Source organism: Mesoplodon bidens, assembly GCF_964165515.1.
Source record: "Mesoplodon bidens genome assembly, chromosome: 10".
In the NCBI taxonomy this organism is placed as follows: domain Eukaryota; kingdom Metazoa; phylum Chordata; class Mammalia; order Artiodactyla; family Ziphiidae; genus Mesoplodon; species Mesoplodon bidens.
The window spans coordinates 102,303,133-102,315,592 of record NC_138172.1 but is presented as its reverse complement, the minus strand read 5'-3'; the positions used below and the strand labels follow the sequence as shown (position 1 = coordinate 102,315,592).

The window sequence follows — 12,460 nt, the reverse complement described above, 5'->3', positions numbered from 1 at the left end:
CGTGGGCTTCTCACTGTGGTGGCTTCTCTTGTTGCAGAGCACGGGCTCTAGGCGTGCAGGCTCAGTAGTTGTGGCTCACAGGCTCTAGAGCGCAGGCTCAGTAGTCGTGGCACATGTGCTTAGTTGCTCCGCGGCATGTGGGATCTTCCCGGACCAGGGCTCAAACCCGTGTCGCCTGCACTGGCAGGCAGATTCCTAACCACTGCGTCACGATGGAAGCCCCAGGCCGAGGTTTGACTTTGGGCTCAGAACCCTTTGATTTGGGGAATGACCAGGTCATCACCTGATGGCCCCAGTCCAGGGTTGATGCTCCGGGTAACAGGGTCTCCCCAGGAATCTAGGCGTTTCCCCGTTCTAGGGGATGAGAGGGCTGAGAGCAAGAGCAGGAAAGAGCCCCATTCACGGGCTGTGCTTTGGGGGTTTCCATGGAGCTGTTTTAAAGGAACTGCTTTGTAAGCAGTGATGCAGCTGGGGCAGGAGAAGTACTGATAAATTAGAGTTGGAAATAGGGCAGGGCCTTCCATGCTGGCCTGGGGCTGAGTAACTCAGGGGACTGAGGCAACGAGTCTTTTGTGATGGAAACTGGTGACTCCTCCGGCTGTAGGGCCTGAGGTCTTATCATAATCACTGGGCTTATGAAAGCTTAATATCAATCCAAAAGTTAAAATACCTTCTGCTAATTAGTTGTTGAGAAGGTAAAGGAAGAAGCCTCAAATGGGCAAGACCATTAATTATTAATACAATTACTGTGGCATTATTCTGACTCATTTGTTTAAAGTGGGAGTTAAATTGCTGTTTTCAGTGTTTGAATTGCTGATTTGGTTGCCTAAGGTCCTTCTTTCATTCTTTTTTTTTTTTTTTTTTTTTTTTTGCTTCTCTCTAGTTGTGGCTCTCGGGCTTAGTTACCCCGTGGCATGTGGGTTCTTAGTTCCCTGACCAGGGATTGAATCCTCGTCCCCTGCAATGGAAGGCAGATTCTTAACCACTGGACCACCAGGGAAGTCCCCATTCATTCTTTCATTAGGAAACTTTGGAGCAGGACTGTAGGACTGACTTTTGATCCTCACTCTTCATTGTTGTATTTAAAAAAAAGGGAAAAGGAAAAGATTGACTGAATATATACCACTATTTAAGTCCCATGAGGGTAGAGCACATGACTGTCGTATTCCCAGGGCTTAGGACAGTGCCTGCACGCGGTGGTTCTCAATAAACATCAATTGAATAAATACGACTCTCCATTTTGCCTTGCTTCATTCAAACTTCTCAAGGAAAACAAGTTTCCAAGTAATAGCAGCTCCTGGGGAGCTTCTCACCAGTTTCTCTTACAGTGTCACACACACATATATATATTAAAAAAATAATAAATTTATTTATTTATTTATTTTTGGCTGCATTGGGTCTTCGTTGCTGCACACGGGCTTTCTCTAGTTGTGGCGAGCGGGGGCTACTCTTTGTTGCAGTGCGTGGGCTTCTCATCGAGGTGGCTTCTCTTGTTGTGGAGTATGGGCTCTAGGTGCTTGAGCTTCAGTAGTTGTGGCATGTAGGCTCAGTAGTTGTGGCTCACGGGCTCTAGAGTGCAGCTCATTCGTTGTGGCGCACGGGCCCAGCCGCTCTGCGGCATGTGGGATCTTCCCGGACCGGGGCACGAACCCTTGTCCCCTGCATCGGCAGGCGGACTCTCAACCACGGCGCCACCAGGGAAGCCCTCACATATATATTTTTAAAGCAGCAACTCATTTATTTAGATTAAGGAAAACAAATGAAAATAAGCAGAACGCTGTAGACCCACTTATTCAGTGTTCAGTGATATCAGACGTCCTTAATGTTCATCCATAAGTAATTCTGATAAAGGACCCACTGGCGGTGCATTTAGATGTTGCATATATGAGATTTGTCTGTTAATCCCTGAAGGCTTCACCCAAACATTTAGAGCAGCTCAAAATAAACAAGCCAAGTAGGCAAATCTTCTCAAAACTGGGGAGGTCATGTGCTCCAGAGACCTGGATCGCAGGGGCTTTGAAAGGACGCTCCTTGGAATGATCCACCTAACCTTCCAGGTGTCAGCGCTGCCTCTGTGGACTCAGAGAGGAGCATTGCATGCCCACAGGCCTTCTGAGGAAGCAGCCGTGCCTTCCCACCACTCTGGCTCACAGGGGAGGTGCTGGGCCCACGGGCAGCTAACTTATAGGATGACCTCCGTCTTAGGAGGTGGACTGGGGCGAGGTCTCTGCCCGGTAGGAAGGAGGGTAACTACCTGAAGCAATCGCATCCTTTCTTTGTGGGGACCTGAATGTGAGACCTATAGGGACCCTCAGCACCTGCCAGTCTGCAGGAGCATAAAGGAGGCAAGGAGAAGAGGGGCAGCAGTGACAGGTCAGGACAGCCCACGACCAAGCAGAGGCTGCAGGAGCCAAGTCCCCAGGACAGCAGCTCCTGGAGCAGCAGATGCCCGCTCACGGGGAGAGAGCCAGTCGCTGCGTCCCGGAGGGGCTGTCCAAGGCCAGACCCGGCTGTGCACAGACAGCCCTCCTTCCTGGCCCCAGCAGCCTGATGAGGCTGTTTCTGATCTTGCCCTTCCTGCTTCCTTAGCTCACCTGGAAGAGCCTGATTAACACAGGTGTACGTTGAACCCTCTCTGGCTTCAATATTCCAGAAGTATATTGAGCACAGTAAAAAGTCTCTAACTCAGACTGACTGCTCCAAACTTCTACTTATTCCATCTGAATTAAGCTGAAGTTAATTTTGCTCGGCAAAATTTTATTACAGAGAGCTCAAATTGAAAAGAGAGGGCAGAGCAATTATTTTAAGTATTTCAGAGAACAAGCCATTAATTTAATAGGTTAATTTCAAACTATTTTATCTGTTTATTAAAAATGTATGACCCGGGAACTTCAATTAGGTAGAATGAATAGATACTGTTAACCTTTATGCTTTTCTTTTCAATGAATATGTACTGATCCTCTCTATGGGCCAGGCTCTGTGCTAAGAACCAGAGCACAGAAGCATGGAATCAATCAAGTATGGCATGGTAGTGTGTGTTACTTTTAAAAATAAAGTAAAAGTACACCATGAGAAATATCTTTGATTGCTGGTTTTGGCCACCCATCTCTCTCTCTCTCTCTCTCTCTCACACACACACACACACACACACACACAAACGTATATAAAGGGCCTCGCCCTGCAGCAGCTTAGACACTGGTGGGGGAGACAGTCAAACACGCGCATGACCACCCTGCTGAGATGATGCTGAGACAGAGGTGGACGTGGTGTGTTAACAAGCCCGGAGAAGGAGCATCTCCAGGGTGGGATCCAGAGAGAGCCCCTGGGCATGACTGGAGCTGAGCCTCCAGGGTGATTTTAGGTGGCCTGATGGAGAGGAGGAGAGGGCACCAGGCAACCACAAAGAGTTCAGTGGGCCTGGAGCCCACGCGGCAGGAACAGTGAGAAGCATGGTCGGCTCTCAGGACCGCAGTCGTGTTCCGTGAACTTGCTGCCAAGCCTGGAGGGTGAAGGCTGGACTGCTGCTGCTGGGAAGTGTGGAGTTTGGTTCCTGGGAGCCTCTGGTCACATTTTGTCAACCAAAACCTGGCTTGTGTTCTCCAGGCTCGTGTGCCAGGTCTTCAAACAACAAGCCTGGGGCGGCGTGGACCGCCTGCTCTTCCGCAGGCCCTTCGCCTGGATGACACTCAGCAAGTATTTCCATCCGCAGGTGTAACGTTTCTGCCAGGTCACCTGGAAACGTGAGTCAGCCACCGCAGCTCAGAAGGGTGTGGTACACAGATGCCCACAGCCATGTCCCTGTGGCCATGAATGTCTTCCACGACGTTTCCCTGGCCATGAACGTCTTCGGCTTTCCTCACGATGATGCTCACGATGATTTTTTTTAAATCAGTTGTCACCTCATGAATCCACAGATTTAGCCGCCTTTCCATCTTTTCCATCACTTCATCATGCGCTGCCTTTAGTGCTTTCTGGAGGAGCGTCATTACAGGAATTCCCTCTTCCTCTTTGTAGGTGTGCTGTGCTGTGGACTCATCAGCCCTGACCTCACAGCCAACAGCACTGCAGCTCACGCCTGAACGGAGCTCATTTTACACACGCATTTTCCCCATAAGGCAGGTCACAGCCTTCCTGCTCTTAGGGACACTGGACAGGACTTCAGCACTAGGCCTGGGGGCCATTTAAACAGCAAAATCACCCACAAAAAGCACAAAAATACAAAACACCCGGCGCTGGCTAGACAGTAGAAAGGACAGTTGTTCCCAGCCTGAGCTGTAATGTCTGAGGACCTGACCCGAGGGCCATTCTGGTCCGCAGGTACCGGCGTGGGGCTGGGCATGGGGGGTGAGGGAGGGATTGAGGGTTGAGGACCACCCGCAGGCTCCTGGGCTGGGCAAGAGAGCACGTAGGGCAGGGGGCGAGAGCTCTGGCCTTGGAGCCGAGACGTTGAGCGCACATCCAATGCACCACTCACCGCCGTGTTGCCTTAGATCTCTCCCTAACTTCTCTGTGTGTCACTTTTTTCACCTCTCATGTATAGCTTCTGTGTAATGGGAAAAGAACACCGCTCAGAGTTGCTTTGAGGTTGAAATGAGTGCTGGTGCTTTTCACTTAAATAAGGAAAGCAGGCGAAGTGGACTCCCGCTGGACACGGTAGCTGGACGTGCCTGTGGGCATCTGTGTACCACACCCGGCTGGCCGGTGACATGACCCTGAAGGCAGAGATGTCAGCTGGCAGTTGTTAGCAGGTAGGTGGCTGCTACCACCATGAAGGCTGGGTAGCTCCAGTATCAGAGGTCCAAGCCGACATTTAAGAGGGGGGCCCGACAGAGACGGCGAAAGAGCAGCAGAAGGAGAAGAAGCAGGGGAGGCAGGAGAGAAGAGCTCCAGGAGAAAGGGCGCTGAGCCAGGGCTCTGAGCAGCGCAGAGCTTTCGAGCTGGGAGGGACCCGTGAGCTCTTTCAGTTGAATCCCCTAATCTGTCCTGATGAAGAAATAGAGATCCAGACAGGTGAAGTGAGTTGCTTGAGGTCACACTGTGAGTTTGTAGCAGGAGACGCTAATTCCTAAGGAATAATAAAATACTTTTCTTTAACAAATATTCTGAATTCAAAATTGTTCCTGTCGGGTTTCCTTGGTGGCGCAGTGGTTAAGCATCCGCCTGCCAATGCAGGGGACATGGGTTCGAGCCCTGGTCCGGGAAGATCCCACATGCTGCGGAGCAGCTAAGCCCATGCGCCACAACTACTGAGCCTGCACTCTAGAGCTCATGAGCCACAACTACTGAGCCCGTGTGCCACAACTACTGAAGCCCATGCTCCTAGAGCCCGTGCTCTGCAACAAGAGAAGCCACCGCAATGAGAGGCCCGTGCACCACAATGAAGAGTAGCCCCCACTCGCCGCAACTAGAGAAAGTCCACACACAGCAACAAAGACCCAACACAGCCAAAAAAAAAAAAAAAAATTGTTCCTGTTAAGTCACACTGTACTTTTTCCCAATTTGACAAAACTAGTGAGATGTTATTGACATGAGAACAGCTATTAACCTCTCCATGTACTAAGGGGCTGTATAGTCAACCAAACTGTGCCTCTTAGATCTATTTACAGTGTACATTTAATAAATCATGCTCTAAAAAGTTTTTTAAAAATTAGGAGGCATAACTCGTGTTAAAAATCAGACAACAGGGCCTCCCTGGTGGCGCAGTGGTTGAGAGTCCGCCTGCCGATGCAGGGGATACGGGTTCGTGCCCCGGTCTGGGAGGATCCCATATGCCGCGGAGCGGCTGGGCCCGTGAGCCATGGCCGCTGGTCCTGCGCGTCCGGAGCCTGTGCTCCGCAACGGGAGAGGCCACAGCAGTGAGAGGCCCGCATACCGCAAAAAAAAAAAAAAAAAGAAAAAAAAAAAAATCAGACAACAGATCCAAAATGGAGATACTTATGCCAAGCCCCACATCACCAAACAGAGACTTAATCACAGTTTCCCCCTCTCCCAAAAATGGAATTTCGACCAATCAGGAATTGCCTGGTCAGCACCACTTAGGTCATCTGCCTGATAGACCCCGGCCATCCCCTAAAGGAAAGTAACCTTACAATAAGCAACCGTACTTTTGGTCTGCTATAATTTCCTTGTTCCCACTCCCTTCTGCCTTTAAAATCTCATTTTGTGCAGCTCCTCAGAGCTCCTTTCTATCTGCTGGATTGGATGATGCCCAATCCACGAATCATGGAATAAAGCCAATAAAATCTTTAAGATTTACTCAGTTGAATTCTGTTTTTTAACACTCAAACTGTATATTTTAATATATGTAAATTATACCTCAATAAAACAGTTTTAACACAGAGCAAATGAAAAGTTTAGCTGTTGAAACAAAAAAGTAATTGTTTTCTAAGGTATTTTGTATACAGAGACCCAAGGGATAGAAATACTGAATATTTGGAACTTGATCCTTCTTGCAGCTTTGAGGAAACCACTTATGCCTCATTCTGGCTTGCTTTCCCTCACCATAAAGCAGGAATCTCATCTTGCTCATAGTTTATAACACACATGAAATTCCTGAATAAAAGTATTAAATACTTGATTACTATTGTCTGGTGAATATTATCTAACCACATTTATAAATAACAGTACTTTTACAGTCAAGTTGGAATAACAAATTATAGCCCATTTGAAAGTATATACAAATTTATGCATATATCAATATATACCAGTAGGGAGAAAAAGCCACAATTATCAATGAACAAAGAGAGAAAATCTCTTTCATAGAAAATTATTTTGATCGATCAAAATAATAAAAAAATTTTGCAACTGATCTTTTTTCACTTAATTGTTTAATGTCATTTGGGCTCTGCCTAACTCATATAAAATTGAACGTGATGTAAATAGTAGGAAACTATAACAACTGCTGGCTTTTGTCTACAGAATAAAGAGAACCAAATGATGAAATTGTCCTGAAGATAAGCCATGTCATTTATGCAAAAGTCACTCTGCTTCAGGAATCCAGGAGTTGCCGTGACAGAGCTTTGCATTTCTAGAGTCCACACAGCTACGAGTCAGGGTTCCTCAGTCTCAGCACTACTGAGACTTGGGGCATCTGGATCATTCTTTGCCATGGATCTTTGCCTGTGCATTGTACGATGTTTGCAGCACCCCTGGCCTCTACTTGCTAGAAGCCAGTGGCACTCCCTACCCCAACTGGTGACAACCAAAAGCATCTCCAGACACTGTCAAATGGCCCCTAGCGAGGACCACTCCCACGACAGCATTTCTGGGCTGGGGGGGGCCCACTTCTACATGTACTAGGGACACAGGTCCATAGACAGCAGTGAGTCTGTGCACAAACTGGCACTCCCCAATAGGTGGGCAGATGCAGCAGCCTCCTCAGTGCTTGGATCCCTCTCCCCTTCCCCAGGCAGAAGCAGAGGCACAGGTGGGGCTGTTTGCATGGCACCTGGCAGGAGCTGGGGTCATGGGCAAGTCTTGTCTGTTCAAGGCACTGTCCCTCCTCCCAGGACCCTTGACTCACCTCCCTATGCCCTGCAGCTGGAACAGCCTTTTGTTTGTCCCTCAGCTCCTCAAACTAACTATATAAAAAGTTTTCTCTATGATTAGTTAATATTATAAACATGTTGACATTTTGCTAAACAAACAAAAACCTGATAAAAGATAGCCTATCTTTGAGTTTTCTATTTTCATATGTACAAAACTTGAAAATTAGACTGAATGCATAGAGAAACAAAGAAAGTGATATCACCAAGCTGGAAGGGGTCTTAGGGCTGAGCTTCCAACACAATCACACACATTTCAGTCTCCGTGGCTGCACTTGGTGATTGGTGCCATATTGGAAGCGCAGACATGGAGAATCTCTGTCACCACAGCAAGCTGTCACATGCACTGTCTCAGAGAATACCTAGGTCACAGGTGTTATTTTATTTTAGAGCTGAGCCACTAGGTCCTAGAGGATGTATAAAATAATCTACCTAAAGAGAAGCCGAGGATTTCCCTGGTGGCGCAGTGGTTGAGAGTCTGCCTGCCGATGCAGGGGACACGGGTTCGTGCCCCGGTCCGGGAAGATCCCACATGCCATGGAGTGGCTGGGCCCGTGAGCCATGGCCACTGAGCCTGCACGTCCGGAGCCTGTGCTCCGCAACGGGAGAGGCCACAACAGTGAGAGGCCCGCGTACCGCAAAAAAAAAAAAAAAAAAAAAAAGAGAAGCCGTGAGCTCAGGGAAGAACCAACACTGGAGACCAGACCAGTGAAATTCAATCCTGTGCCCTTTCCCGCACGCCGCCTCACTGTAGGTCCAGACCTGGAATGCCTCATGAGGCTTTGGTCTTGTGGCTTAAAAACTGGTGTCAGTGGGGAAAACAGTTGCAAATAGTTAAGAGGATGGACCAACGCTAAAGTTTTACTCCAGTTCAATAACCACGTGCCTGTCTGCCTGCCATGTACTAGGAACCCTGTCCCAGTCGGGAACACAGACTGAAAACCACTCAGCATCAATACCAAGTAGTCAGAACATAGGTAAAGGTAAGCATTAGGGCCCTGCCTGGGATGGGAGGGGCGGGGAAGAGTGGTTAGGATGGAGGTGGCATCAGAGCAGAGAAGGCGGGAAGGTGCTCAGGATGGAGGGAGCTGCGTGCCTAAGACACAGAGGACCAGACAGGATGGTGGTCTGGGTTGTTTCCGTGACAGCGCCCAAATCTACATCTCAGGACAGACTGGTGCCTCTGCCTGCTGGCCACACCCCCCCGCAGAAGTCCCACCTCAAGGCAGCCCTCCCTGCACAGACGCCCCCTCTCATCCCTCCCACTCAATCTGCTTGCTTCTCATCTTCTGTACTTGCCTTGCTCAGTGGCACTCCGGTCCACACAGGCTAACACTTCTGGAGCCTAAGAACCAGACTCCTCTCTCTCTCATGCCTGAGATCCAACCTGTCACTAAATTCTATTCCTTTTCTTTGAAAGCTCTAGAATCAAAAGGGTAGTGGCAGTAATGCCCCTCAGGCAACAGAGGGTATCCCCCCCCCCCCCCCCCCCCCCCCCCCCCCCCCCCCGCTGTACAGGGAAGTTGCTGGCTATAATGCCCTATGGGTCAATGGTGGCCTCTGTGTTTTGGGATAAACACCCCAAGGGCATTCCTTTCCTTTTCATATACAAAAAGGAAAGAGGGAATCTGATAAATGTGATGCCCAAGGGCAGGTGGGTTCATCAAACTCTCCTTTAAGGCCTTAGAGCCTATGTAGTCCTATTCTTCCTATAAAATTAGGTCAGGGTCGTTATTCTTTAGTAAAACGTACAGAGGTTTGGCCATAAAAGAGAAATTTGGAATCCAATTAGAGCAATAACCAACTAGCCCAAGAAAACCTCACAGTTGGCACTTAGTTTTGGGTTTTGGGAAACTTAGGACATTATGAAGTGTATCTGGATCTTGGTTTAGCCCTTGTTCTGATATCAGATGCCCTAAATATAGAATCTGGTTTTGGACAAACTGCAGTTTTCCTTGTCGATGTTATGTCCCTTTAAGGCTAAAAGCTTTAGCAAGTGGATGTAGCCATCCTGTGAGGAGGCTTGAGGAAAGCAAAGAAGCAAATCATGCCACGTACTGCAACAAAGCAGAACCTCTGGGGAACCCTGTATCATCCAGATCAATCTTTAGGATTTGCAAAAAATAAGAAGGGCTCTCAGTAAGATCCTGAGGGATTATTGTCCAGGTGAGTTGTTTTTCTTCCCAAGTGAAGGCAAAAAAAGTGTTGGCTAGCTTCATCAGCTGGGACACTAAAGAATGCACTGCATAAACCAATTACAGTAAAGAATGCCTTCCGGTGGGAATGGATGTTAGTAATGTGTGATGGTTAGGGACCCCAGGGTTTCCAAGGATAACAATGTTGTTTATTGTTCTGAGGGCCTTGACTGGCCTCCACCCTCGGCCCTTAGGTTTTCTCACCAGTAACATGGGAAAGTTACAGGGACTAGTAGAGGGGACACTGAGGCCTTGGGTCTTGTAGTCTTCCATTATGGGCTTTATGACTTGAAGGGCTTCTTTGTTTTTTTGGGGTTTTTTTGCAGTACGCAGGCCTCTCACTGTCGTGGCCTCTCCCGTTGCGGAGCACAGGCTCCGGACGCACAGGCTCAGCGGCCATGGCTCACGGGCCCAGCCACTCCATGGCATGTGGGATCTTCCGGACTGGGGCACGAACCTGTGTCCCCTGCATCGGCAGGCGGACTCTCAACCACTGTGCCACCAGGGAAGCCCCTTGAAGGGCTTCTTTGCTTACAGGTATTGAGTAATTCCAGTTAGAAGTTTTGAGGGATCTATTTGAATCTTGATGGGAGGTGTGCTGTGAATTTTGCCAATATCAGTTTTAGATTTTGCCCACAAGGAGGGTGGTAGCTGATTCAAAGGGGACAAACGATCAGTGTTTCCAGAATCAGCTCTAGCACCAACAGAGATGGAGCAAATAAAAGATGTCAAAGGGTCATTTAATGCACCTGGTTGGCTGCTTTGATGACTGCCGTCAAGTTCTAGAGTTATTTTGGAGAAAGAAATTCTGCCATGATACTTCTCTCAGAAATCTCAGGCTCATAAATGGGTAGAGGCAGAGGAACTAAGCAGAAGGCGTGTCTCTCTCTCAAAGGGCCTAAACAAAAGGGTGTAGGTTCAGAGACAGGAACCTCTTGAGGTGCGTTACAGAGCCCCACTATTGGAACGGTCTTAGCACCCTGAGGCAGGGGCTGTTTTGTAGTAGTGGGGTTGAGTACTCTGGCTCCAGGGTCAGTTAGGGCTGGAAGAGATTCAGCCCCAATCTGGAGAACTGTTTCTCCAAGCCAATTAAGAGGGAACATTGGGAAGAACCCCTGTAGTTCCTTTTGGGTCATTTAGGATCAGGGGGATGTTGGAAAGGTATGTTAGAAGGCTGAAGGCGCCTGAAGCACTTAAACTTGTAACCATCTCTTTCCCAATGTCCTGGCTCTTTGCAATAACAGCAGAAACTAGGAGGGCTTTGGTTTTGTTTAGGGGCCTTTGTTTGCTCCAGTTGAAGATTAAGACTTCTGGCGGCCTTCCTTTGAGGTGACTCATCCAGCCTGAGAGAGCTGGTTTGCCAGACTTACTAAACCTGCAGTGGAGAGTTTCCCACTCCATCCTGGTGCTTTTTACTAGAAGGGAAAGGTCATGTTTCAGCCCATTAAGAAACAGAGTTAAAAGCTACCCAGGTGGAATCAACATCTAAAGAAGACCAGAATTTTCTTTTAAAATAATCTGACGTTGATTGTAATAGTCATGAACAGATTCATCAGATTTTTGTGTGCAAGCCTGAATTTCGTTCCCATCAACAGTCTTTGGAAAAGTCCTAGGAATGGCCTGATAAAGTCACTGAGTGATTGCCTGAGTCTGATCGTATAAGTAAACGGCCAGGTCTCCCAGCTGTAATTCTAGAGACCTTTCAGGACTCTGCCAATTAGTGGCAAACTGAATGCTGGGCCTGGCTTCACTGACAAGCATATGAACTAGTTGAGATAAGCCAGAGAATCCAGGTTGATAGGTTTGAATGACTGTATGAAATCCCTCAGCAAATGTGTGAGGATCTTTGGTTACTTTAGGAATATCTTTGACTGTGGCTCACAGTTCAGCTTTAGTCCAGGGAGTATAAGAAATTAAGGGTTTCAAAGAAATAAACACTTGTTGCACCAGGCAGTGACTCCCATTGTGTATCTCTCAAGATAGGAGACAACTACAGAAACGCCACCTGCATTCAATAAAGAAACGCCACCTGCATTCAATAAAGATTCAACCTATACCATCTGTTGGGAATGCCCAGACATGGTAACTCTTTTTCTGTAATTCATTACAGTTTAGTGTACACGTATCCACACTCATGCAGGAACTCTGAAGAGATCCTGTTATTTGACTATGGGCAAAAAAACCTTTAATATTCTCTGTGCCTGAGTTTCTTCACCAGTAAAATGAGTACTAAAAATCCTGCTTTATTGAGAGAAAAAAAAAAAAGAAATGAAGGATCTAGCCTCTGAATTCTCAAAAGGCTGAATTTTAAAGGGACAGGTTCTGACCAGTTTAGAGGAAAAGGGAGTGGAAAGAATTTCAGAGAAAAAGGAACGTTGGGCAAGAGACTTAGCCTGGGGGGCGCTGATGGTGTAGAGGCCGGGCGGGCGGCAGAGAAGGGCAGAAGGGAGACGGCCCTGGGGGCCGAGCCTGAGGCAAAGAAACCGAGGAAGAGCCTGAGCTTCAGAAACCACTTGATCTTTAACTGTCTGTGGGCCTCAGTTAATCTTAACATCTTATTTTGCAGAGAGGCAACTTTAGGCTCCTAACAACATCTGGAAGCCTCAAAATACCCACAGAAGCAGGTGTTCCATTCAGTTCTGGACATTTAAGAACTGTGGTTGTCCAGTTCAGTTTTAAGAAAAGGAAGTTCGGGGATTTAAAAAGTTCCGCCTGATGGTT

The 12,460-nt window shown here is 47.9% G+C and overlaps 1 protein-coding gene across 3 annotated transcripts in view; it reads right to left on the bottom strand.

Annotated features, from left to right (window-relative positions):
* RPP40 (ribonuclease P/MRP subunit p40) overlaps window positions 1-12,460 on the bottom strand; it is a 47,165-nt gene that overhangs the window by 32,433 nt on the left and 2,272 nt on the right. The window lies entirely within an intron of this gene.